Consider the following 27,955-nt stretch of genomic DNA (forward strand, 5'->3'; position numbering starts at 1 on the left):
GGCTGTTGTTTCCATAGCGAAGCATCACTGTTCTTCTGAGCGCTCCCCCTGCTGGCCACAAATCACGCTGCTGACTGTGGGAGGAGTGCTGACGGCCCAGGAATTGGCTTCCAGCACAGCCAGCAGTGCGATGTGAGTGTGGGAGCACGTCATCAGGAAAAAAGGTAAGTATGTGTTTTTTTTTTTGTTTGTTTTTTATAAAGCTGTAGACTGGGGGCAACAACTACTGTGAGGGGGCTGAGGGGGCACATATCTGGCATAACTACTATGAGGGGGCACAAATCTGGCATAACTACTGTGAGGGGACACATATCTGGCCATAACCACTGTGAGGGGGCACATAATCTGGCATAAGCACTGTGAGGGGGCACATATCTGGGCATATCTACTGCGAGAGGCACATAATCTAGCATAACTACTGTGAAGAGGCACATCATTTGGCAGAACTACTGTGAGGAGGCACATAATCTGGCATAACTACTGTGAGGGGGCACATATGTGGGCATATCTACTGTGAGGGGGTACATATCTGGGCATATCTACTGTGAGGGGCACATATGTGGGCATATCTACTATGAGGGGGCACATAATCGGACATAACTACTGTGAGGGGGCACATATGTGGGCATATCTACTGTGAAGGGCACATATCTAGGCATATCTACTGTGAGGGGCACATATCTAGGCATATCTACTGTGAGGGGCACATATCTGGGCATATCTACTGTGAGGGGCACATATCTGGGCATATCTACTGTGAGGGGCACATATCTGGGCATATCTACTGTGAGGGGCACATATCTGGGCATATCTACTGTGAGGGGCACATAGCTGGGCATATCTACTGTGAGGGGCACATAGCTGGGCATATCTACTGTGAGGGGCACATATCTGGGCATATCTACTGTGAGGGGCACATATCTGGGCATATCTACTGTGAGGGGCACATATCTGGGCATATCTACTGTGAGGGGCACATATCTGGGCATATCTACTGTGAGGGGCACATATCTGGGCATAACTACTGTGAGGGGGCACATAATCTGGCATAACCACTGTGAGGGGACACATATCTGGGCATATCTACTGCGCGAGGCACATAATCTAGCATAACTACTGTGAAGAGGCACATAATTTGGCAGAACTACTGTGAGTGGGCACATAATCTGGCATAACTACTGTGAGAGGGCACATATTTGGGCTTAACTACTGTGAGGGGGTACATAATCTGACATAACTACTGTGAGGGGGCACATATCTGGGCATATCTACTGTGAGGGGTACATATCTGGGTATAACTACTGTGAAGGAGGCACATATCTGGGCATAACTACTGAGAGGGGCACATAATCTGGCATAACTACTGTGAGGAGGCACATAATCTGGCATAACTTCCGTTAGGGGGCACATATCTGGGCATATCTACTGTGAGGGGCACATAATCTGGCATAACTACTGTGAGGAGGCACATAATCTGGCGTAACTTCCGTTAGGGGGCACATATCTGGGCATATCTACTGTGAGGGGCACCTGATCTTGAGCCTGCTGGAGTCTCCAGAACTGTAAGTATTTACAGTAATTCACTGTAAACTATGTTATATATATTACTTGTTTTATGTGAGTAAGGCCTCATGCACACGACCGTTGTGTGCATCCGTGTCCGTTGTTCTGTTTTCCGTGATTTTCTGCGGCCCCATTGACTTTCAATAGTTCTGTTGAAAACTCGAAAAATGCACCGTTTTTCATCCGCATCCGTGATCCATGTTTCTTGTCCGTCTAAAAAATAGGACCTGTCCTATTTTTTTGACGGACAACGGTTCATGGACCCATTCAAGTCAATGGGTCCGTGAAAAAACACGGATGCACACAAGATTGTCATCCGTGTCCGTAGGCTACTTTCACACAGACGGATCCGCTGATCCGTCTGCATAAAAGCTTTTTAGATCTGAGTTTTCACGACAGTATATTCTAACACAGAGGCGTTCCCATAGTGATGGAGACGCTTCAAGTTAGAATATACTACGAACTGTGTACATGACTGCCCCCTGCTGCCGCACCTGAGGGGGTTAATTGTGCGTATCATAGCCCCCTGTAAGAGATCAGGTGCTGCCAGGCAGGAGGGGGCAGACCCCCTCCCTCCCCAGTTTTAAATTCATTGGTGGCCAGTGCGGCCCCCCTCCCTCCCCTGTATTTAACTCATTGGTGGCCAGTGTGGCCTCCCCTCCCTCCCTTGTATTTAACTCATCGGTGGCCAGTTCATAGGTAGATTTGAAAATGGCAACCTAACTCCCCCTCCCCAGTGTCCTTAAGACAAAGAAATGCACATGAGGCTCACACATCTGGTTTGCAGCCATCTAGTGGACAAAAAATGTGTACTACAGGATGTTCACATTATATATATATATAGAGAGAGAGAGAGAGAGAGAGAGAGAGATAAAACACCTATCTCTCACACAAGCAGTACATTCGGGGCCTGGGGAAAAAAATCCAGGGCCCAGGCCCCGAATGTTTTAACCTAACAACGCCCCTAATCCTACCAATCATTTGTTAATGTGTTTTTTTACATACTGTATATAAGTCATGAAAATTGAAGTTTTATATTTTTCCATTTTGTTCTGACATTACATTTCAAACATGTTTCAGCAAGATACCATAATGCCCTAACTTTTCAGAAAAATCTAACATTACACTTGCTTTTACTGAAGTGATTCATAAGTAGAAAGAGCTTGGATTTATAGAAATGGTCCTGGAATTGCAGCGACACATTGTGTAGTGATAATTAAACTTGGGTATTAGAAAGATACTTTTCATCTAATGCCAACTTTATGAGTTCAGCTGTAGACACATCTTTTTATTATATCAGGGGCTTCACTCTTCCCACAGAATCACAGTAGAATATTTAGTGCAGTCAATCTCCAGTCAATTCTGTTTTTTGTATTTCTATGTAAGTGAGCCTCTCAATAAATATGGCATTAATTAGTCTTTCCATGGTTATCTTTGTACTGTCGGTTAGTTGCAGAATAAGAAGAACATAAAAAATTTAAGTAGGAGTAGTCTGAGACTGATAGCAGTTCATTCTGCAGACTAATATGGGAAAAAACTTCAGAAATAGGGAGAAATAAATTTTTACTAAATTGTCAATGTTCCATTTTAGTTACAGTTGTTTGTTAAATAAATAATATTTACCCCAAAATGATTCCTCATAGGGATACCAAATGAATGTACATTGTTATAGTTTTAATTGTATCTCCCTCTCTTGGCTTTAGACACAGCATTTGTAAATGGACAATAAATATCAAAGTACAGAAATCTTTTAGTGAAGGTGCAAAAGCAGAGAGTAATTATTTTATGTTTGAAAAATGTACATTCTGCATGTTAACGTCTGAGCATCTGACTTATGTAAAAGTAGTGCATGTGGGTTTGGAGGGATTGTAGTTTTTGGGATGAGGGAGATTATTATTTTTACATTTTTCCCTCTGTCCCTTTTTCCCATTTTATTGCTGTCTTATTTTTCTCTTAGGCTACATGCACACGACAGTGAAAAAAAAGTCTGTTAAAAACTGACACATTGTCAGTTTTTCATGGCCATTTTGCATCAGTGTGTGCATCCATTTTCTGACCGCGTGTCTGTTTTTAATGTCATTTGCATCAGTTTTTCATGTCCGTTTTTCATGATAAATTTGATTGGCAGTTATTTCTAAACCCACCCTTCTGAGAACACCCACATGATGGTAGGCCCCCAGCTAAAATAATGTCCCCCATAGTGTCAGAATTATAATTCTTTTGCTGCCCCTATCTTTAATATTGCCCCCAGCTAAATAATTTCCCCCATAGTGTAGGATTTTTTTTTTTACTGCCCCCAGCTTTAATAATGTCCCCAATGTAGGGCTTCATTTTAAATAATTTCCCCCATGGTTTAAATAATGCCCCCATAGTGGCCAACCGCAGGTTTTTTTTTGTTGATTTTACAAAAAAAAAACTCACCTCATCCAGTCGCTTGCACTGCGGCAGTCTCTTCTCTCTTCACTGAACAGGACCTGCGATGTGCGCGATGATGTTACTGAGCGCTCCCACGTGGTTACGTCACCACGCATATCGCAGGTCCTTCGGCAGGTCCTGCTCAATGAAGAGAGAAGAGACTGCCGCAGTGCAAGCGAGTGGATGAGGTGAGGTTTTTTTAACCCCTAAATTGCCATATAGATAAAGTGTACCCATTTTTAACGGCCGTTAGACGGGTGCACTCCTGTCAATCGGCCGTTAAAAAACGGTCCCATTGATTTCAATGGGGTCCGTGTGGCCGTGGAAATGGCCAAAAATAAGACATGTCCTATTTTTGGATGGACGCTATTCACTGATCGGCCATGTGAATAGCCCCATAGTCTTTCATTGGTGCTAAAAATGGCTGTGTGACGGCCGTTACTTAAACGCCTGTCACACGGCCATTATTCACTGTCATGTGCATGAGGCCTTAGTGAACTAATCTGTTGCATAGGTTAGCAGGGAACATTTTGTATGTGCTTCCCATTGTCTCCCACACATAGAGCACTAATAACTGAATCATTCTTACCAGTGATTTGTATGCCTAGGCAGGAGTCTGATATTGGGGGTCACAAGGTTCCCTTCAAACAGCCTAAATGCACCTTCTTCACCTGCGAACACAACACTCAACATGAGCTCTGTCTTCAGGAATTTTAGTGACAGGAAACTGAAATCATCAGTTTGACAGCCCAATCTTGTTCGCATGCCATTAGGCCCAGATTAATGGTCTTCTGACATAGAGACTATGACTTTAGCTCATTCATTTACATGAGGTGAGCAGGAGGGGGTTAAATGTTATGATATGGAAAATATTGCTCAGTTGGAAAAAAATTTAAGTTTATCAAGCTTAGTTCTCAATTTTCTGAGCTTTATTCCACCAAATTTGGGGTAAGGCCATAAAAAGCTCTCCTGTGGCAATGTGGGTAGGCCCCGGAAGAAGCCATAAACTGAGCAAAACTCTACTTGGATGGAGTGATAAGATGCAGTGTGGACTTTATACTTGCATAATTGTATGCAGTATACTTCTGAGGACAGTCATTGGCTGCAGTGGTCATGTGCCGAATACCCAAACGTGTCCGCAGGCAACACAGAGAAAAAGGGGTAAAATAGAGATACACTTTTCAATATCCATGGCAATCTGTAGCCTTTTCCTTTTTTCGGGTGAGGCCATTCGTTTATTTGCAGTAAGCATAAAGGGGAAGTGGCTGCTTTGGGGCCTGAACTAAGAAGGGGCCCACCCCAGAGGAGGACTGAAAGATTTTATTGTTAGGGGCCCCCTCAACAGTATTATACAATGACATTATTTGTATTATACAATGAGATATATACACTCACCTAAAGAATTATTAGGAACACCTGTTCTATTTCTCATTAATGCAATTATCTAGTCAACCAATCACATGGCAGTTTCTTCAATGCATTTGGGGGTGGTCCTGGTCAAGACAATCTCCTGAACTCCAAACTGAATGTCAGAATGGGAAAGAAAGGTGATTTAAGCAATTTTGAGCGTGGCATGGTTGTTGGTGCCAGACGGGCCGGTCTGAGTATTTTACAATCTGCTCAGTTACTGGGATTTTCACGCACAACCATTTCTAGGGTTTACAAAGAATGGTGTAAAAAGGGAAAAACATCCAGTATGCGGCAGTCCTGTGGGCAAAAATGCCTTGTGGATGCTAGAGGTCAGAGGAGAATGGGCCGACTGATTCAAGCTGATAGAAGAGCAACGTTGACTGAAATAACCACTCGTTACAACCGAGGTATGCAGCAAAGCATTTGTGAAGCCACAACACGCACAACCTTGAGGCGGATGGGCTACAACAGCAGAAGACCCCACCAGGTACCACTCATCTCCACTACAAATAGGAAAAAGAGGCTATAATTTGCACGAGCTCACCAAAATTGGACTGTTGAAGACTGGAAAAATGTTGCCTGGTCTGATGAGTCTCGATTTCTGTTGAGACATTCAAATGGTAGAGTCCGAATTTGGCGTAAACAGAATGAGAACATGTATCCATCCTCTGATGGCTACTTCCAGCAGGATAATGCACCATGTCACAAAGCTCGAATCATTTCAAATTGGTTTCTTGAACATGACAATGAGTTCACTGTACTAAAATGGCCCCCACAGTCACCAGATCTCAACCCAATAGAGCATCTTTGGGATGTGGTGGAACGGGAGCTTCGTGCCCTGGATGTGCATCCCTCAAATCTCCATCAACTGCAAGATGCTATCCTATCAATATGGGCCAACATTTCTAAAGAATGCTATCAGCACCTTGTGGAATCAATGCCACGTAGAATTAAGGCAGTTCTGAAGGCAAAAGGGGGTCCAACACCGTATTAGTATGGTGTTCCTAATAATTCTTTAGGTGAGTGTATATGTATATATATATATATATATATATATATATGGAAACACTGTAGGAAAACAGATGGAGCAGCTTCCACGCCTGGTGTGAGAGAGCGATCTTGAGTAGCCACAGAAGTGGGGGTTGCTCAGGAGGAGCAAAGAAATTGCTGGAGGGGGGGGGGGGGGCATTGAAAAATTAGCTGTGGGTCCAGTCAGTTCTAGTTACACCACTGGCAGTAGGTTTTGCTTTTATTAATCTGTGTGCACTGTACATACTGTAAGACAGGCAATGAAACTAGATACATTACATATGTGTATGTAATATGAAAATAATTGCTATGGGACCCATAGCAAAGGTCAAACTAAGGCCTCACTATGGTCCCATGCTGTTGCTGCCAAGAAATAAAGAGGCTGTTGTTTGTTTTCCCCTCCATGCCATTTCCTAGGCCCTTGAGCCGATTTCTCACCCCTTTTTTTGCAATGCATTTCCCTTTGAGAGGAAGCAGGTTTTTGCCACCTACAGTAGCAGCAAAGACACCAGTGTGCTTCCTCTCTCTAAGGTCTTCCTCCAAGTGCTTTTGTGACACATCCAAGCAGGTCAGTCTTGCGCCATGCTATATGTGATTTCAAGGATCCTGCAGTAAGAGGAATCAGTTAATGGATATACTATTAATTTAGCATTTACTATATATATATATATATTTTTTTTTTTAACAAGCTACATATGGTAGAGACCCTTTGGTATTTCCACAAATCGTCATTCCCACAATGCATTACAGACCCTGAGGATCTCCAGGTATTTCATGGAAAGGCAATGTAACTAATTTGTATACCTCACATCTGTAGCTGTCTCCTTTGAGACCAGACAGTGTCAGGAGCTCATAGATAATATAAACCCTAAAGAACTTGCTCATGGTCTAATATTCCTGTATAATTTTCACTCCATGCCCAAGGGTAAGTCAGCATTGAAAGTGTATGTTAGCAAAACCAACTCTAGCTGCTGATATTGGTATAATAGCAAGACACACATTTAGAAGATTGCTGCTATCTGAATCCACACTCCACATTTTATACATTATTAATGTTCAGGCTCTACATGTTTTTACATTTTCAATGTCAGAACTAATGAGCAGAACAGCAAACTGCATTTTCAAGATTCAGAATAGTCATTTAAATGACAGCAGAATGCATGTGTTTAGACATTAAAGGATGAAAATGAAAGTTTGTGCAATGTTGAGCATAAATAATAGAATTATAAAACATCACTCCAGCTCATTCAGACTCTATGACCTTTATTTTAAGTGACCTTGAAATGCAAGTACGGATTAGAGAAAGATTTGGGGTGGATTTCTCCTATAATTATACACATCACCATACAAGCTAGAACCTTAGGTAGCTTAGAGATGCTAGCAATGGAGGAAAGGCTGTGATAACCTACATGAACTGTGCAGTAGTTGTCACCAGTAATTGGAGAGATAGAATGTAGTTAGTGAATCAGATGTATCTCAAGTATGCTTAATGAAAAACACCACAAAGGGCATTGCGTTACATATTGTATGTTGTTTTCACAGCACAAATACAAGACAAATTATGTAGTCACATAGTGTATTGTGCTTAAGAGAGAAAAGGTACAGAAATGGCTGAAGGGACAGTATCTGTCATAATGGAGAACAACTGTTATTTAATCAATAAATGTGGTAATAATAGAGAGATAATTAAAATATTGCTATATGGGTATAATCTAGGAAAACAAAAAAGGAGAAATAAGTGGAGCTCCACTAACGTAGTAGGTTGCTGACTAGTTGGAGAATATAGATTGTCCCCCTACAGCAGTAGAAAAGGGGCTCACCTTGTTCAGTTGGGCTATCATAGGCACAACACTATGGCAGCATATAATCACAGGCCGCGGGCAGGTCCTTATCCAGACTGAGTGAATATTTGTCCTGCTCAATGTGTATGGAACTTCAATGTAGTGCATACAAATTTATACATGATCCTATGAGTGTCTCAGGTGTTTATGAAGGCAGGATGATGAAACAAAATCTTTATTCAGGCTTTTTTAAATACTCTGCTCTTGGACAGCCCCATATGGTTAATAGACATTGTCAATAAAAACCTTATCCTGTTTCACCATCCTGATTCCTTATTATCTTCGTCATTCCATATGATGCCCAGTGTATTATCATTTTTTTGCATTTCTTTGATATTCCATAAGTGTAGGCATCTGTTCAGTCTTCCTTACTGGGGGCTGCAGAAGCAATCTTCTCTAGCTATACTGCATCTGGAAACCAAGGTTTGGCCATTTCTTGTAGCCTGGAGGATGCAAGTATGAGGATATTTTTCAAAAGCCTGTAAAAAGAATTTTAGTTTGATAAATACAATGCTGCGTTGATCAATACAAAAAGTTTTGACGATTCATTTTAGTTCAAATACATTTTACTGCGAAAACTGCCCTCTTATACCCGTCTTAGTGAAAGCATTCTATTACTGCAATATACCATGTAGTTCAAACACATTTTGCTGCAATAACTGCTTTCTTATACCAGTGTTAGTGAACGCATTCCATTACTGCAATATATGGGGTCATTTATCAAACTGTTGTCAAGTAGAGCTGGGTTAGTTGCCCATAGCAACCAATCAGAAGTAAAAGGTGGAATCTGATTGGCTGCCATGGGCAACTAAGCCAGTTCTACTTTACACCAGTTTGATAAATGACCCCAATAGTGTGTAGTTTAACCACCTCCGGACCGCCTAACGCAAATTCGCGTTCCGGAGGTGGCAGCCCTGCGCTCAGCGACGCATATACGCGTCATCTCGCGATGGCCGAGATTTCCTGCGAACGCACGCACACAGGCGCGCGCGCTCACAGGAACGGAAGGTAAGAGAGTGGATCTCCAGCCTGCCAGCGGCGATCGTTCGCTGGCAGGCTGGAGATGTGATTTTTTTAACCCCTAACAGGTATATTAGACGCTGTTTTGATAACAGCGTCTAATATACCTGCTACCTGGTCCTCTGGTGGTCCCCTTAGTTTGGATCGACCACCAGAGGACAAAGGCAGCTCAGTAATATGTTGCACCAAGCACCACTACACTACACCCCCCCCGTCACTTATTAACCCCTTATTCACCCTTGATCACCCTTGATCACCCCTGATCACCCCATATAGACTCCCTGATCACCCCCCTGTCATTGATTACCCCCCTGTCATTGATCACCCCCCTGTAAAGCTCCATTCAGATGTCTGCATGATTTTTACGGATCCACTGATAGATGGATCGGATCCGCAAAACGCATACGGACGTCTGAATTTAGCCTTACAGGGGCGTGATCAATGACTGTGGTGATCACCCCATATAGACTCCCTGATCACTCCCTGTCATTGATTACCCCCCTGTCATTGATCACCCCCCTGTAAAGCTCCATTCAGAGGTCCGCATGATTTTTACGGATCCACTGATAGATGGATCGGATCCGTAAAACGCATACGGACGTCTGAATGGAGCCTTACAGGGGCGTGATCAATGACTGTGGTGATCACCTCATATAGACTCCCTGATCACCCCCCTGTCATTGATGACCCCCCTGTCATTGATCACCCCCCTGTAAAGCTCCATTCAGATGTCCGCATGATTTTTACGGATCCACTGATAGATGGATCGGATCCGCAAAACGCATACAGACGTCTGAATGGAGCCTTACAGGGGCGTGATCAATGACTGTGGTGATCACCCCATATAGACTCCCTGATCATCCCCCTGTCATTGATTACCCCCCTGTAAGATCCATTCAGATGTCCGCATGATTTTTACGGATCCACTGATAGATGGATCGGATCCGCAAAACGCATACGGACGTCTGAATGGAGCCTTACAGGGACGTGATCAATGACTGTGGTGATCATCCCATATAGACTCCCTGATCACCCCCCTGTCATTGATTACCCCCCTGTCATTGATCACCCCCCTGTAAAGCTCCATTCAGATGTCCGCATGATTTTTACGGATCCACTGATAGATGGATTGGATCCGCAAAACGCATACGGACGTCTGAATTTAGCCTTACAGGGGCGTGATCAATGACTGTGGTGATCACCCCATATAGACTCCCTGATCACCCCTCTGTCATTGATTACCCCCCTGTAAGATCCATTCAAATGTCCGCATGATTTTTACGGATCCACTGATAGATGGATCAGATCCGCAAAACGCATACGGACGTCTGAATGGAGCCTTACAGGGGCGTGATCAATGACTGTGGTGATCACGCCATATAGACTCCCTGATCACTCCCTTGTCATTGATTACCCCCCTGTCATTGATCACCCCCCTGTAAAGCTCCATTCAGATGTCCGCATGATTTTTACGGATCCACTGATAGATGGATCGGATCCGCAAAACGCATACGGACGTCTGAATGGAGCCTTACAGGGGCGTGATCAATGACTGTGGTGATCACCCCATATAGACTCCCTGATCACCCCTCTGTCATTGATTACCCCCCTGTCATTGATTACCCCCCTGTCATTGATCACCCCCCCTGTCATTGATCACCCCCCCTGTCAGGCTGCATTCAGATGTCCGTATGATTTTTACGGATCCACGGATACATGGATCGGTTCCGCAAAACACATACGGACGTCTGAATGGAGCCTTATAGGGGGGTGATCAATGACAGGGGGGTGATCACCCCATATAGACTCCCTGATCACCCCCCTGTCATTGATCACCCCCCTGTCATTGATCACCCCTCTGTAAGGCTCCATTCAGACATTTTTTTGGTCCAAGTTAGCGGAATTTTTTTTTTTTTTCTTACAAAGTCTCATATTCCACTAACTTGTGTCAAAAAATAAAATCTCACATGAACTCACCATACCCCTCACGGAATCCAAATGCGTAAAAATTTTTAGACATTTATATTCCAGACTTCTTCTCACGCTTTAGGGCCCCTAGAATGCCAGGGCAGTATAAATACCCCACATGTGACCCCATTTCGGAAAGAAGACACCCCCAGGTATTCCGTGAGGGGCATATTGAGTCCATGAAAGATTGAAATTTTTGTCCCAAGTTAGCGGAAAGGGAGACTTTGTGAGAAAAAAATAAATAAAATCAATTTCCGCTAACTTGTGCCAAAAAAAAAAAATTTCTATGGACTCGCCATGCCCCTCATTGAATACCTTGGGGTGTCTTCTTTCCAAAATGGGGTCACATGTGGGGTATTTATACTGCCCTGGCATTCTAGGGGCCCTAAAGCGTGAGAAGAAGTCTGGGATCCAAATGTCTAAAAATGCCCTCATAAAAGGAATGTGGGCCCCTTTGCGCATTTAGGCTGCAAAAAAGTGTCACACATCTGGTATCTCCGTACTAAGGAGAAGTTGGGGAATGTGTTTTGGGGTGTCATTTTACATATACCCATGCTGGGTGAGAGAAATATCTTGGCAAAAGACAGCTTTTCACATTTTTTTATACAAAGTTGGCATTTGACCAAGATATTTATCTCACCCAGCATGGGTATATGTAAAATGACACCCCAAAACACATTCCCCAACTTCTCCTGAATATGGCGATACCACATGTGTGACACTTTTTTGCAGCCTAGGTGGGCAAAGGGGCCCACATTCCAAAGAGCACATTTCGGATTTCACAGGTCATTTACCTACTTACAACACATTAGGGCCCCTGAAAAATGCCAGGGCAGTATAACTACCCCACAAGTGACCCCATTTTGGAAAGAAGACACCCCAAGGTACTCCGTGAGGGGCATGGCGAGTTCCTAGAATTTTTTATTTTTTGTCACAAGTTAGTGGAAAATGATGATTTTTTTTATTTTATTTTTTTCCTTACAAAGTCTCATATTCCACTAACTTGTGACAAAAAATAAAAACTTCCATGAACTCACTATGCCCATTAGCGAATACCTTGGGGTGTCTTCTTTCCAAAATGGGGTCACTTGTGGGGTAGTTATACTGCCCTGGCATTCTAGGGGCCCAAATGTGTAGTAAGGAGTTTGAAATCAAATTCTGTAAAAAATTACCGGTGAAATCCGAAAGGTGCTCTTTGGAATGTGGGCCCCTTTGCCCACCTAGGCTGCAAAAAAGTGTCACACATGTGGTATCTCCGTATTCAGGAGAAGTTGGGGAATGTGTTTTGGGGTGTCATTTTACATATACCCATGCTGGGTGAGAGAAATATCTTGGCAAAAGACAACTTTTCCCATTTTTTTATACAAAGTTGGCATTTGACCAAGATATTTATCTCACCCAGCATGGGTATATGTAAAATGACACCCCAAAACACATTCCCCAACTTCTCCTGAATACGGAGATACCACATGTGTGACACTTTTTTGCAGCCTAGGTGGGCAAAGGGGCCCACATTCCAAAGAGCACCTTTCGGATTTCACCGGCCATTTATTACAGAATTTGATTTCAAACTCCTTACCACACATTTGGGCCCCTACAATGCCAGGGCAGTATAACTACCCCACAAGTGACCCCATTTTGGAAAGAAGACACCCCAAGGTATTCGCTGATGGGCATAGTGAGTTCATAGAACTTTTTATTTTTTGTCACAAGTTAGTGGAATATGAGACTTTGTAAGAAAAAAAAAAAAAAAAAATCATCATTTTCCGCTAACTTGTGACAAAAAATAAAAAGTTCTATGAACTCACTATGCCCATCAGTGAATACCTTAGGGTGTCTACTTTCCGAAATGGGGTCATTTGTGGGGTGTTTGTACTGTCTGGCCATTGTAGAACCTCAGGAAACATGACAGGTGCTCAGAAAGTCAGAGCTGCTTCAAAAAGCGGAAATTCACATTTTTGTACCATAGTTTGTAAACGCTATAACTTTTACCCAAACCATTTTTTTTTTACCCAAACATTTTTTTTTATCAAAGACATGTAGAACAATAAATTTAGAGCAAAATTTATATATGGATGTCGTTTTTTTTTGCAAAATTTTACAACTGAAAGTGAAAAATGTCATTTTTTTGCAAAAAAATCGTTAAATTTCGATTAATAACAAAAAAAGTAAAAATGTCAGCAGCAATGAAATACCACTAAATGAAAGCTCTATTAGTGAGAAGAAAAGGAGGTAAAATTCATTTGGGTGGTAAGTTGCATGACTGAGCAATAAACGGTGAAAGTAGTGTAGGTCAGAAGTGTAAAAAGTGGCCTGGTCTTTCAGGGTGTTTAAGCCATAGGGGCTGAGGTGGTTAAACACATTTTACAGCAAAACTTGCTTCTTATGTCTGGGTTACATTCTATTACTGCAATATACAGGGTGGGCAATTTATATGGATACACCTTAATAAAATGGGAATGGTTGGTGATATTAACTTCCTGTTTGGGGCACATTAGTATATGTGAGGGGGGAACTTTTCAAGATGGGTGGTGACCATGGCGGCAATTTTGAAGTCGGCCATTTTGAATCCAACTTTTGTTTTTTCAATAGGAAGAGGGTCATGTGACACATCAAACTTATTGGGAATTTCACACGAAAAACAATGGTGTGCTTGGTTTTAACGTAACTTTATTCTTTCATGAGTTATTTACAAGTTTCTCTTTGTTTACAGCCATTGACATGTCGCCGAGGTTAACACGTGAGGAGCGGATAGAAATTGTGTTGATGTCTGGTGAACGCAGTAACCGGGTCATTGCAGCAGATTTCAATGCAAGACACCCTACAAGACCACCCATCTCCCATGCTACAGTTAGCAAACTGCTTGTTAAGTTTCGTGAAACTGGTTCAGTGTTGGATTTGCCAAAATGTGGACGCATGAAATCTGTCTCTAATGGAGAAACATCAGTGGCTGTCCTAGCTTCATTTAGCAAGAGCCCACAGCGTAGCACTCGCCGCATGTCACTGGAGAGTGGCATTAGTCGAACATCCCTTCGGCGGATATTAGCTACTCACAAATGGCACCCTTACAAACTCCAGCTACTGCAGCATCTCAACGAGGATGACCCAGATCGGCGCACTGAATTTGCAGAATGGGCAAAACAAAAATTGGAATAGGCCCCTTAGTTTACGCAGAAGATTTTGTTCAGTGATGAGGCAAATTTTTATGTGAATGGTGAAGTTAACAAACAAAACCACCGCTATTGGTCTGACACTAACCCACATTGGATAGATCCCTCCAAGACTGTTGGAACAAAAAAATTGGTATGGTGTGGTATATGGGGTACAAAGATAGTGGGGCCATTCTTCATCAATGGAAACCTCAAGGCCACTGGATATGCGAAATTGCTACATGATGATGTGTTTCCCTCTTTATGCACTGAAGCTGGCACGTTCCCTGAGTTTTTCCAGCAAGATGGTGCACCACCGCATTATGGGTGTCAGGTCCGAGCATTCCTAGATGAACAGTTTCCTGGAAAGTGGATTGGTCGTCGTGGGCCAGTTGAATGGCCCCCAAGGTCTCCCGATCTGACCCCCTTAGACTTTTATCTTGGACTGGATGGTTCACTCCTCCTCTCAATGACAACAGGGTGACGTGAAGGTAACCTCTGAGTCTGACACTGTGTTTTGGAATCAGGGGTAACAGCATTCCCCAGAAAAGCCTTTCACTTGCAGCATCCTTGTCTTCACTGCCCCCTCCTAGTAGGGTACCTTTTTTTTCCCTAAAAAGAGGCAATAAAACCCCATGCACTATGCAAGATACTGAAGGGAGTCTTCCTGTTGATCATTTGTGTGAGTAGTGCCAGCATTTGAACTGGCATGAAGAGGAGGTTCAGAAGGAGGAGGGGGACCCCTGTGTTGGTGGTGGTAGCAATGGCACTTGTAGCTACGGTGGTTGCAGTGGGGGCAGTGGCAGCAACAGTTGCATGTACACAACAGGGGCAAATATGGAGCATGGAATTGGGCAGACTAGATGGGCCAAATGGTTCTTATCTGCTGACACATTCTATGTTTCTATGGGGGCCAGAAAGCCCACAATAATATATTGCAGATTGGGACAGTGGCCTGGTGTGTTCTCTGTGTACTGTCTTGCCCAGCCCCCAGTGTCATCTCAGAAAGGGTTTTCAATTAGGCAGGTGGCATCATCACCCCCAAACAGACCAACTTGTTTTTCACCAATGCAAAACATCACTTCTGTGAAAATGAATGAGACATGGATCCGTGAGTATTTTCACACACATCTGGCTGAAGCCATTGGATAGATCTGGGCACACATCTATTTACTGCCTTATCTATCCATGCTGTGCTGTTACTGCTGGCGCTACTATTAGGCCCCTTTCACACGTGCGTGAGTTGAACGCATTGCACCCGCACTGAATCCTGACCCATTCATTTCTATGGGGCTGTGCACATGAGCTGTGATTTTCACGCATCACTTGTGCGTTGCGTGAAAATCGCAGCAAGCTCTATATTCTGCGTTTTTCATGCAACGCAGGCCCCATAGAAGTGAATGGGGCCGCGTGAAAATCGCAAGCAAGTGCGGATGCGGTGCGATTTTCACGCATGGTTGCTAGGTGTTGATCGGGCTGGGGACCCGATCTGTATTATTTTCCCTTATAACATGGTTATAAGAGAAAATAATAGCATTCTGAATACAGAATGCAAAGTAAAATAGTGATGGAGGGGTTAAAAATAAAAAAAAATTAACTCACCGAGTCCACTTGATCGCGTAGTTGCGGATCTCTGTCTTCTTCTGTAATGTTGAGCTGCCGGTGACGTCACATCACATGATCCAATCACATGGTCCCTCACCATGGTGATGAACCATGTGATTGGACCATGTGATGAGCATAGTGATGTCATCAAAGGTCCTATTCCTGTGCACAGCAAAGAAGAAGACAGAAGAGATGCCGGCTGCGCGATCAAGTGGATTAAGGTGAGTTCAAAAAAATTTTTTAACCCCTCCAGCCCTATTGTACTATGCATTCTGTATTAAGAATGCTATTATTTACCCTTATAACCATGTTATAAGGGAAAATAATACAATCTACAGACCACCTAACCCAAACCCGAACTTCTGTGAAGAAGTTCGGGTTTGGGTACCAAACATGGCAATTTTTCTCACGCGCGTGCAAAACGCATTACAATGTTTTGCACTCGTGCGGAAAAATCGCGCATGTTCCCGCAACGCACCCGCACCTTTTCCCCCAACGCCCGTGTGAAACCAGCCTTACCCCTACTCATCTTACCCTTTCTACATCTACAGTCGTGGCCACAAGTTTTGAGAACTACAAAAATATTAGTTTTCACAAAGTTTGCTGCTAAACTGCTTTTAGATCTTTGTTTCCGTTGTTTCTGTGATGTAGTGAAATATAATTACACGCACTTCATACGTTTCAAAGGCTTTTATCGACAATTACATGACATTTATGCAAAGAGTCAGTATTTGCAGTGTTGGCCCTTCTTTTTCAGGACCTCTGCAATTCGACTGGGCATGCTCTCAATCAACTTCTGGGCCAATTCCTGACTGATAGGAACCCATTCTTTCATAATCACTTCTTGGAGTTTGTCAGATTTAGTGGGTTTTTGTTTGTCCACCCGCCTCTTGAGGATTGACCACAAGTTCTCAATGGGATTAAGATCTGGGGAGTTTTCAGGCCATGGACCCAAAATGTCAATGTTTTGGTCCCCGAGCCACTTAGTTATCACTTTTGCCTTATGGCACGGTGCTCCATCGTGCTGGAAAATGCATTGTTCTTCACCAAACTGTTTTTGGATTGTTGGAAGAAGTTGCTGTTGGAGGGTGTTTTGGTACCATTCTTTATTCATGGCTGTGTTTTTGGGCAAAATTGTGAGTGAGCCCACTCCCTTGGATGAGAAGCAACCCCACACATGAATGGTCTCAGGATGCTTTACTGTTGGCATGACACAGAACTGATGGTAGCGCTCACCTTTTCTTCTCCGGACAAGCCTTTTTCCAGATGCCCCAAACAATCGGAAAGAGGCTTCATCGGAGAATATGACTTTGCCCCAGTCCTCAGCAGTCCATTCACCATACTTTCTGCAGAAGATCAATCTGTCCCTGATGTTTTTTTTGGAGAGAAGTGGCTTCTTTGCTGGCCTTCTTGACACCAGGCCATCTTCCAAAAGTCTTTGCCTCACTGTGCGTGCAGATGCGCTCACACCTGCCTGCTGCCATTCCTGAGCAAGCTCTGCACTGGTGGCACTCCGATCCCGCAGCTGAATCCTCTTTAGGAGACGATCCTGGCGCTTGCTGGACTTTCTTGGACGCCCTGAAGCCTTCTTAACAAGAATTGAACCTCTTTCCTTGAAGTTCTTGATGATCCTATAAATTGTTGATTGAGGTGCAATCTTAGTAGCCACAATATCCTTGCCTGTGAAGCCATTTTTATGCAACGCAATGATGGCTGCACGCGTTTCTTTGCAGGTCACCATGGTTAACAATGGAAGAACAATGATTTCAAGCATCACCCGCCTTTTAACATGTCAAGTCTGCCATTTTAACCCAATCAGCCTGACATAATGATCTCCAGCCTTGTGCTCATCAACATTCTCACCTGAGTTAACAAGACAATTACTGAAATGATCTCAGCAGGTCCTTTAAGGACAGCAATGAAATGCAGTGGAAAGGTTTTTTGGGATTAAGTTAATTTTCATGGCAAAGAAGGACTATGCAATTCATCTGATCACTCTTCATAACATTCTGGAGTATATGCAAATTGCTATTATAAAAACTTAAGCAGCCACTTTTCCAATTTCCAATATTTATGTAATTCTCAAAACTTTTGGCCACGACTGTACACTGTACTGCTGCTGCTCCCCAAATAAATAGAGAACTTTTCCAGGCTCGTTCAACTTCAGAACAAGTTACTGTTTCTTCTGACAATTAACAATTGTGTGTGTAAAAATAGGGCAGGAATTCTGCCCCCATTAATGCATCATTTTTGGATGCTTGTGCAATGTGACAGGTTCCCTTTAAAATGTAGTCACTAAAAACTGCAGGAGTATAGGTCTGTTTATAGGCAGTCTATGCAAAACTGTTTACCATAAATCCTTTCCAGATCAGTCTTAGGCTGCCGAAGTCAGTATTTGGAAGGTGACTTTTAAAGAGAGTCTGTCAGGTAAATTTCACTAAAATAACTACCAGCAATCGCCATCAGATCGTTGGAAAAGCATTATAACCATACCTTTATGTCATCTTAGTGTTTATTGCATGTCCAGGTAAAGCACTTTTATTCCTGTGTAAAATGGCTCTCATGTGCCCAGCTGGGCAATTGCCAATTAAAATCTATGAGATTTTCCCATATGCACTGACAGTATATTTAGAGTGTGAATTTGGCCTGAAAGAGAGTCTGTCAGGTAAATTTCACAAATATTACTACCAGCAGTAGCCATAGGCATGTTGTAAAAGTTGCTGGGTGGGCTTTCCTTTTCAAAGTGCCCAACCTCACCACCCTTTCCCGCTTTCTGCTCCTCCCCAAACCTCCCAAGGCTCAGGGGAGAGGGGTGGAAGCCTTGGGGGTTAGAGAAGGAGCAAACAGCGGGAAAGGGTGGTGAGGTTGGGCACTTTGAAAAGGAAAGCCCACCCAGCTGCTTTTACAACATGCCTATGGCTACTGCTGGTAGTAATATTTGTGAAATTTACCTGACAGACTCTCTTTCAGGCCAAATTCACACTCTAAATATACTGTCAGTGCATATGGGAAAATCTCATAGATTTTAATTGGCAATTACATACAAAAAGAGTCTTGGTTACTTCTGGATCCCACAGCCAAAACTATATGGAAAGCTAGTGACTGCTGTGTTCAATAAACCTGTATACAGAGACAAAGACATTTTCTGTACGATCTTGTACACAATGTGTGTACCAAATATATTAATAAATGAGTACAATTCTTAGGATTAGAAAATGTTAGCAACATTTTGATTACACTATGGTATATCTAATATATAAAGCTGAGCGTATGTGTGTGTGTATGTCTGCTAAAGGAATCCGCACCGTCGCATTTACAATCACGAAGTTTGGCACACAGGTACATCAGGTGTCCAGGAAGGTTTTAGACCAGGTCTGAGCTCTCTAGGGCATACCGTTCCTGAGATATTCCCCAAAAATGCAAATATGGCACATCACATAACCTACATTAGCCAATAGAAGCCTGCAGGTCTTTCTCTTCATATCTCAACTGCCATACACACGGTCACATGTCCCTTATCAGCCAATAGAAGCTCGCAGGTTCTTAGTCTCCACATAAACACAGTTTTAAACCAGGTTTCCATAACAACCCAGCCATTTTTCTTCACTGCTGTATGTAAGCTTTAGGCCTAGTTCACACGAACGTATGGCTTTTTCAGTGTTTTGCGGTCCGTTTTTCACGGATCCGTTGTTCCATTTTTTGTTTTCGTTGTGTTTACGTTTCTGTTCTGTTTTTCCGTTCCGTTTTTCCGTATGGCATATACAGTATACAGTAATTACATAGAAAAAATTGGGCTAGGCATAAAATTTTCAATAGATGGTTCAGCAAAAACAGAACAGATTCGGAAGACATACGGATGCATTTCCGTATGTGTTCCGTTTTTTTTGCGGACCCATTGACTTTAATGGAGCCACGGAACGTGATTTGCGGCCAAATATAGGACATGTTCTATCTTTCAACGGAACGGAAAAACGGAAATACGGAAACGGAATGCATACGGAACACATTCAGGTTTTTTTGCGGAACCATTGAAATGCATACGGAACACAAAAAAACTGCCCGTACACTTGCAAAAAAAACGTTCGTGTGAACTAGGCCTAAAAGGGACAGGGCGCTGTGGATGACACTGTTAAGGGAGCGGAGTGCTGTGGAGGTCACAGTTCAGGGGGCAGGTAGGGTGGCCATTCAGGGTAGTCACCCTCAAAAGACAGACTTGAAAACCCCACCCCTAGGTCCCACTAAGCCACTCCCCTGATCCAATTACGCCACACACCCTCCCACTCCGCAGCTGACGGGAATTGAAAAAATCAAGGTAAACATCTTCTGTCAGCTGCAGGGGTGGATGGGTCGTGACTTTCTCCCTGCACAGTGCTGCTGTCTGAGAGTGAGCTGTTCAAAAGGACATCCCTGCGTCCGTCCAGGCCTTGCGCCGGATGGAAGACAGGGAGTCTGAAAGCCGGACTGTCCGGCCTAAAACCGGACCTCTGCCTACCTTATGGGAAGGCTGCTTTCACAGTTAAGGGGACGGTCCGCTATGAAGGTCAGTGTTAAGGGGCAGACTGCTGTAGAGGCCACTGTTAAGGGGCCGGGGTGTTGTGGAAATCACTGTTAAGGAGACAGGGTACTGTGGAGATCCATGTTAAAGGGGTGGCCTACTGTGGAGGTCACTGTTAAGGGGGCGAGATGCTATGGAGGTCACTGTTAAATGGTCGGGCGCTGTGGGGGTCTCTGTTAAGGGGGCAGGGAACGATGGTGGTCACAGTTAAGGGGAAGGTCCGCTATGGAGGTCAGTGTTAAGGGGCGGGGTGCTGTAGAGGTCACTGTTAAGGGGACGGGGTGTTGTGGAGGTAACATTTTAAAGGAATGGAGCTCTGTGGAGGTCACTGTTAAGGGGGCAGATTATTGTGGAAATCACTGTTAAGGAGACGGGGTACTGTGGAGGTCACATAAAGGGGGGCCAATGTGGAGGTCACTGTAAAAGGGAGGGCACTGTGGATGTTACTGTTAAGGGGGCAGGCTGCTGTGGAGGTCACTGTTAGAGGTGTGGGCACTGTGGAGGACACTGTTAAGGGAGGAAGGGACTGTGGAGGCCACTATTAAAGGGACAGCAGGGTACTGTGAGCAGTGATGGCCAGTTCGCAGTGTTCGCCAGCGAACACATGCGGGCTGCCATCTTGACTCACAAGTCCGGCGATGCACAGGTAAGCCCTTACCTGTGCCTGTGCCGCGAGCCGGTCTGAAACAAATGCGGTCACCGGGAGCAGGCAGTTCCGAGAACAGCCCGATGAAAGCTCCCGGCAGCTGTTCTCGGAACTGCCTGCTTCGGTGACCGCATTTGATTTTAGACCTGCTCGCGGCACAGGTACAGGTAAGGGCTTACCTGTGCATCACCGGACTTGTGAGTCATGATGGCAGCCCGCATGTGTTCACTGGCGAACACTGCGAACTGGCCATCACTGACTGTGAGGTCACTGTTAAGGGAGTGGGGTACAGTGGAGGTCACTGTTAAGGACGTGGGGCACTGTGGCAGTCACTGTTAAAGGGGCAATCCCTGTGGAGGTCTCTGTTAAGGGGGCCAAAAATTGTGGCGGTCACAGTTAAAGGGGCTGTAACCTACAGTCAGTGTTAATGGGCGGGTGCTGTAGAGGTCACTGTCAAGGGGGTGGGGTGCTGTGGAACTCTGTTAAAGGGGCAGGCTACTGTGAAGGTCAAAGTTAAGGGGGTTGGCTGCTGTGGAGGTCCCATTTTAAAGAGACTTGGCACTGTAGGGGGTCAATGTTAAAGGGTGGGTGGCTGTGGAGGTCACTGTTAAGGGGGCGGGGTACTGTAGATGTCACTGTTATAGTGGATACTGTCGATATTTTTTAACAACACACACAAACATTTAATTAAATAGATGAAATATACCCGAGCGAAGCCGGGTCCTTCTACTAGTATTGTATAAAGTTGATTTGCACACTATGTTGAGGTTACATAAAATGGGACTTTACATTGCGTATGTATAGCTTTGTACATAACCACTAATCTTATTATTTTTTAAAGGAAATTTTTATATGTATGTACTTATATAATTTTATGTGCCGTCATAATAAGTAGGGTAGCTGCTTTGATGCATGGTTTCATTGTTACGGCACCACCTGGGTTCCAGCACTCATACTCCTCACATGGGTTATATTGCTAGTTTAAGCAATTGTATTGTAGATTGTTACAAAATAAAATACTTATTTAATATCAAGTTCATATGCTGCAAAATTCCTGTTTCTATTAGCAATGAAACTTGGTGAACAAGGTGGCATTTCCTTTCATTGTGAAATGTTTGCCACTATATCATATAAGTGATAAAATATGCATTACTGTAATTCAGATCTCATGTTTTTTTTATACTAAGGAGCAGACATTCTCCGGCAAGAAGTTAGAAAGGAATTGGATTTTATAGGCAAGGTTTTATGAGCATGATTTGCTCAGACATCTTACCAATGTGTTGTTATACCAATTATTCAGCTATATTTATTATTAAATATGTAGGGCCGGTATTCCTTAAAAAGCAGACTTTAGATGTTAGATTTCCTACCTTAGCTCAAAGGAAGCAGTTATAAGAATCTGGCAACAGTTCTTTATTGAGTCCAAATCTGTTCTGCAATCTGTGTAGCCACCTGTCTGTAAATGTATACATGGCAGTGAGTAATTGAAATGGCATAGGGGCGTAACTCCGAAAATGACACTGAAGAAGTCAGTGAGCTAAATGACATCTATTCATCTCTGCATTTTTAAACAATAGTTAATGATAGGAATGATCTTCTGTACGAGTAGCTTTATGAAGTACTACTGTACCAACATATATTTTGTGTCAGTGATATTTCCTCCCCTACATAACGGAAACGAGACGGATCCGTTTTACAGCCCATAGACTTCTATTATTACGGAATGAATAACAGAATGCCTCTAAAGGCATTCCGTTATGCATTCCGTCATAGAATTGCGTTATGGTCCGTGGTAACGGAATCCATAACGCAATTCACATTTTACCACCAAACGAAGTGTGAAAATATGAACTTTGCTCATCTCTAATTATTATTGAACTCCGAATTTGAAGTCTGGAGATCAGTTCAGTCCATTTTTTTATTTAAACTTGGTGGAAAGCCTATGCCTCATCTGATCCCATTGTTTTCAATCAGAATATGCTGTGCCCTTTTCTATTGAACATTGTCCAGTTTTTGGAAACCATAGACTTTATATGCCATCATATGGTGATGTCTGCCGGCGCCATATTCTTTTGCATTGCGCCAAAATTCGACCCATGACACATCCATCAGGTGGGACAGGACAGCCAATTGAGACGTTTCAGCACATGGACACACCCCCACCCTATCAAAGAACCCGATCTGGCAGCCATTTTACATTCTGTGTTTTGCCATTGTAGGAAGAGGTTGCTTTGTGGAGTAGGGACAAGCTGTTAGGGACACCAAACGCTAACTAATAGGGCCAAAAAAGTCCTTTGGTATAGGTATGCTATCGATAGGTGCAATATACTGAGGAGTGTGATATACTTATAATATACTTTCTTACATAGAAAGTATATTATAGTACATTTGTATTGTACAGCAGTTGTGTGCAGTTCTGCTGCGATACCACAGATATATAGAGGGACAGTCGCTATTGGAACAACTAATTGCAACGGTTTGATATACCTGTTGCCCACAAAAAAACTGATTGAGGGGTGAAATATACCTTCTTCCACAAAATGCTGATTGAGGGGTGCGATATACCATATTTTTCGCCCTATAAGATGCACCTGCCCATAAGACGCACCTAGGTTTTTGAGGAGGAAAATAAGAAAAAAATATTTTGAACCAAAAGGTGTGCTTTTGGTGGGTTTTGAACTAATTGTGGTCTGTGGATGGCGCTCTGTTATGGGGGATCTGTGGGTGACGCACTGTTATGGGGGATCTGTGGGTGACACTGTTATGGGGGATCTGTGGGTGGCTCTTATTGGGGTCTCTGGATGGCACTGTTATGGGGATCTGTGTATGATAGTTATGGGGGGGATCTGTGGATGACACATATATAGCATCTTATGCTATGTGTCATCCACAGATCCCCTCCATAACAGTGTCCTTGTAGTGTGAATGACCCTCAATACAGGGGGTGGGTGTCGCATCTGCTTTTATAATGACAGCGGGGCCCGTGCAGTGACTGTATTCTACTACACGGGCCCCGCTCACTGTATATAATCGTATCTGTAATAGTTAATTGTTATGTACAGTACAGACCAAAAGTTTGGACACACCTTCTCATTCAAAGAGTTTTCTTTATTTTCATGACTATGAAGGCATCAAAACTATGAATTAACACATGTGGAATTACAAACCGGATTCCAAAAAAGTTCGGACACTAAACAAATTGTGAATAAAAACTGAATGCAATGATGTGGAGATGGCAAATGTCAATATTTTATTTGTAATAGAACATAGATGACAGATCAAACGTTTAATCCGAGTAAATATATAATTTTAAAGGAAAAATACATTGATTCCAATTTTCACGGTGTCAACAAATCCCCCAAAAAGTTGGGACAAGTAGCAATAAGAGGCTCGAAAAAGTAAATTTGAGCATAACGAAGAGCTGGAAGACCAATTAACACTAATTAGGTCAATTGGCAACATCATTGGGTATAAAAAGAGCTTCTCAGAGTGGCAGTGTCTCTCAGAAGCCAAGATGGGTAGAGGATCACCAATTCCCACAATGTTGCGCAGAAAGATAGGGGAGCAATATCAGAAAGGTGTTACCCAGCGAAAAATTGCAAAGACTTTGCATCTATCATCATCAACTGTGTATAACATCATCCGAAGATTCAGAGAATCTGGAACAATCTCTGTGCGTAAGGGTCAAGGCCGTAAAACCATACTGGATGCCCGTGATCTCCGGGCCCTTAAACGACACTGCACCACAAACAGGAATGCTACTGTAAAGGAAATCACAGAATGGGCTCAGGAATACTTCCAGAAACCATTGTCAGTGAACACAATCCACCGTGCCATCCGCCGTTGCCAGCTGAAACTCTACAGTGCAAAGAAGAAGCCATTTCTAAGCAAGATCCACAAGCTCAGGCGTTTTCACTGGGCCAGGGATCATTTAAAATGGAGTGTGGCAAAATGGAAGACTGTTCTGTGGTCAGACGAGTCACGATTCGAAGTTCTTTTTGGAAATCTGGCACGCCATGTCATCCGGACCATAGAGGACAAGGACAACCCAAGTTGTTATCAACGCTCAGTTCAGAAGCCTGCCACACAGTGGTGAAAATGGCCTTGTCCCAACTTTTTGGGGATTTGTTGACACCATGAAATTCTGATTCAACATATTTTTCCCTTAAAATGGTACATGGTACTCCACATCATTGCATTCAGTTTTTATTCACGATTTGTATAGTGTCCCAACTTTTTTGGAATCCGGTTTGTATATACATAACAAACAAGTGTGAAACAACTGAAAATATGTCATATTCTAGGTTCTTCAAAGTAGCCACCTTTTGCTTTGATTACTGCTTTGCACACTCTTGGCATTCTCTTGATGAGCTTCAAGAGTTAGTCCCCTGAAATGGTTTTCACTTCACAGGTGTTCCCTGTCAGGTTTAATAAGTGGGATTTCTTGCCTTATAAATGTGGTTGGGACCATCAGTGGCGTTGAGGAGAAGTCAGGTGGATACACAGCTGATAGTCCCACTGAATAGACTGTTAGAATTTGTATTATGGCAAGAAAAAAGCAGCTAAGTACAGAAAAACGAGTGGCCATCATTACTTTAAGAAATGAAGGTCAGTCAGTCAGCCGAAAAATTGGGAAAACTTTGAAAGTAAGGGCTATTTGACCATGAAGGAGAGTGATGGGGTGCTGCGCCAGATGACCTGGCCTCCACAGTCACCGGACCTGAACCCAATCGAGATGGTTTGGAGTGAGCTGGACCGCAGAGTGAAAGCAAAAGGGCCAACAAGTGCTAAGCATCTCTGGGAACTCCTTCAAGACTGTTGGAAGACCATTTCAGGTGACTACCTCTTGAAGCTCATCAAGAGAATGCCAAGAGTGTGCAAAGTAGTAATCAAAGCAAAAGGTGGCTACTTTGAAGAACCTAGAATATTACATATTTTCAGTTGTTTCACACTTGTTTGTTATGTATATAATTCCACATGTGTTAATTCATAGTTTTGATGCCTTCATAGTCATGAAAATAAAGAAAACTCTTTGAATGAGAAGGTGTGTCCAAACTTTTGGTCTGTACTGTATATAATCGGGTAATCAGCGCCTGTATACTTACAACTACAAGCGCTCGGTAGCAGAGAGGAGGGAGGAGGCAGGCCTGGAGGACGGGCGCTGGCAGCGTGAGTCACTACGTCATGCGCCCACGCCGCCAGCTTCATTCATAAAGTGGGTGGCGCAGGCGCGTGATGTAGTGACTCACGCTGCCAGCGCCCGGCCTGCCTCCTCCCTCCTCTCTGCTACCGAGCGCTTGTAGTTATAAGTATACAGGCGCTGATTACCCGATTATATACATAACAATTAACTATTACAGATTACGATTATATACAGTGAGCGGGGCCCGTGTACTAGAATACAGTCACTGCACGGGCCCCGCTGTCATTATAAAAGCAGATGCCAGCCCCCAGCCCCTCCTCCCTCTCAGCTGATACACCCGGCGCGGCATCGCGGCGGGTGTATCATTGAAAATTCTGCAAAATGCAGCATTCGTCCCATAAGACGCACTGCTATTTTCCCCCCACTTTTGGGGGGGGGGAAAGTGCGTCTTATAGGGCAAAAAATACGGTACCTGTTGCCCCAAAGAAACAGGGTGGTGTGATATAACTGTTGCGCAAAAAATAGTAATTGAGGGGTGTGATATACCTGCTTCCACAAAATACTGATTAAGGGGTTTGATATACCTGCTTCCACAAAATACAGATTGAGGGCTGCGATATACCTGCTTCCACAAAATACTGATTAAGGCTACTTTCACACTTGCGTTCGGAGCGGATCCGTCTGGTGTCTGCACAGACGGATCCGCTCCTATAATGCAAACGATGGTATCCGTTCAGAACGGATCCGTCTGCATTATATTTCACAAGAAAATCTAAGTGTGAAAGTTAGTCAGACGGATCCGTCCAGACTTTGCATTGAAAGTCAATGGGGGACGGATCCGTTTGAAAATTGCACCATATTGTGTCAACTTCAAACGGATCCGTCCCCATTGACTTACATTGTAAGTCTGGACGGATCCGTTTGGCTCCGCACGGCCAGGCGGACACCCGAACGCTGCAAGCTGCGTTCGGGTGTCCGCCTGCTGAGCGGAACGGAGGCCAAGCGGAGCCAGACTGAGGCATTCTGAGCGGATCCGCATCCACTCAGAATGCATTGGGGCTGGACGGATGCGTTCAGGGCCGCTTGTGAGAGCCTTCAAACGGAGCTCACAAGCGGAACCCCGAACGCAAGTGTGAAAGTAGCCTAAGGGGTTCGATATACCTGTTTCCACCAAATATTATTGAGGCCTGCGAGATACCTACTTCCACACAATACTGATTAGGGGTTTGATATACCCGTTTCCACCAAATATTGATTGAGGCCTGCGAGATACCTACTTCCACACAATACTGCTCTTCTCTAGGGACTTAGGCACAGGTTAATTTTGAAAATGACAGGCCATTCCGCAGGGGTGGTAGGGGTCGGACAGGTGCACCAGGCCGGAGCCTAAATGGGAAGTTGGAGAAGGCGCGTGCGATTACTTCAAAGGGTGCACCAGAGTTGGTTGAGTGGCTCACTCACCCTTCCTCTTCTGCACCCTCCTCATCCTCTGTATCTGCACCCTAATGACTCTTTGCTGTGTGCACCCCCAAATACACCACCACCACCACCACCACCATAGCCTCTCCACTCGAGTCAGAGGAATTATTTTCCCATCCATTCCCAGACCTT

General features: G+C 43.7%; 1 protein-coding gene and 1 long non-coding RNA gene across 2 annotated transcripts in view; one reads left to right on the forward strand and one right to left on the reverse strand.

The window, feature by feature from the left end:
• SMYD3 (SET and MYND domain containing 3) overlaps nucleotides 1-27,955 on the forward strand; it is an 876,371-nt gene that overhangs the window by 782,683 nt on the left and 65,733 nt on the right. The window lies entirely within an intron of this gene.
• LOC120998676 lies at nucleotides 4,359-27,907 on the reverse strand. The gene is made up of 3 exons (XR_005778459.1): nucleotides 27,895-27,907; nucleotides 26,007-26,016; nucleotides 4,359-4,476 (listed from the first exon to the last, which is right to left on the reverse strand). It is a non-coding gene; the product is annotated as an uncharacterized LOC120998676 (long non-coding RNA).

This window comes from Bufo bufo, chromosome 4 (assembly GCF_905171765.1).
Source record: "Bufo bufo chromosome 4, aBufBuf1.1, whole genome shotgun sequence".
Taxonomy (NCBI): domain Eukaryota; kingdom Metazoa; phylum Chordata; class Amphibia; order Anura; family Bufonidae; genus Bufo; species Bufo bufo.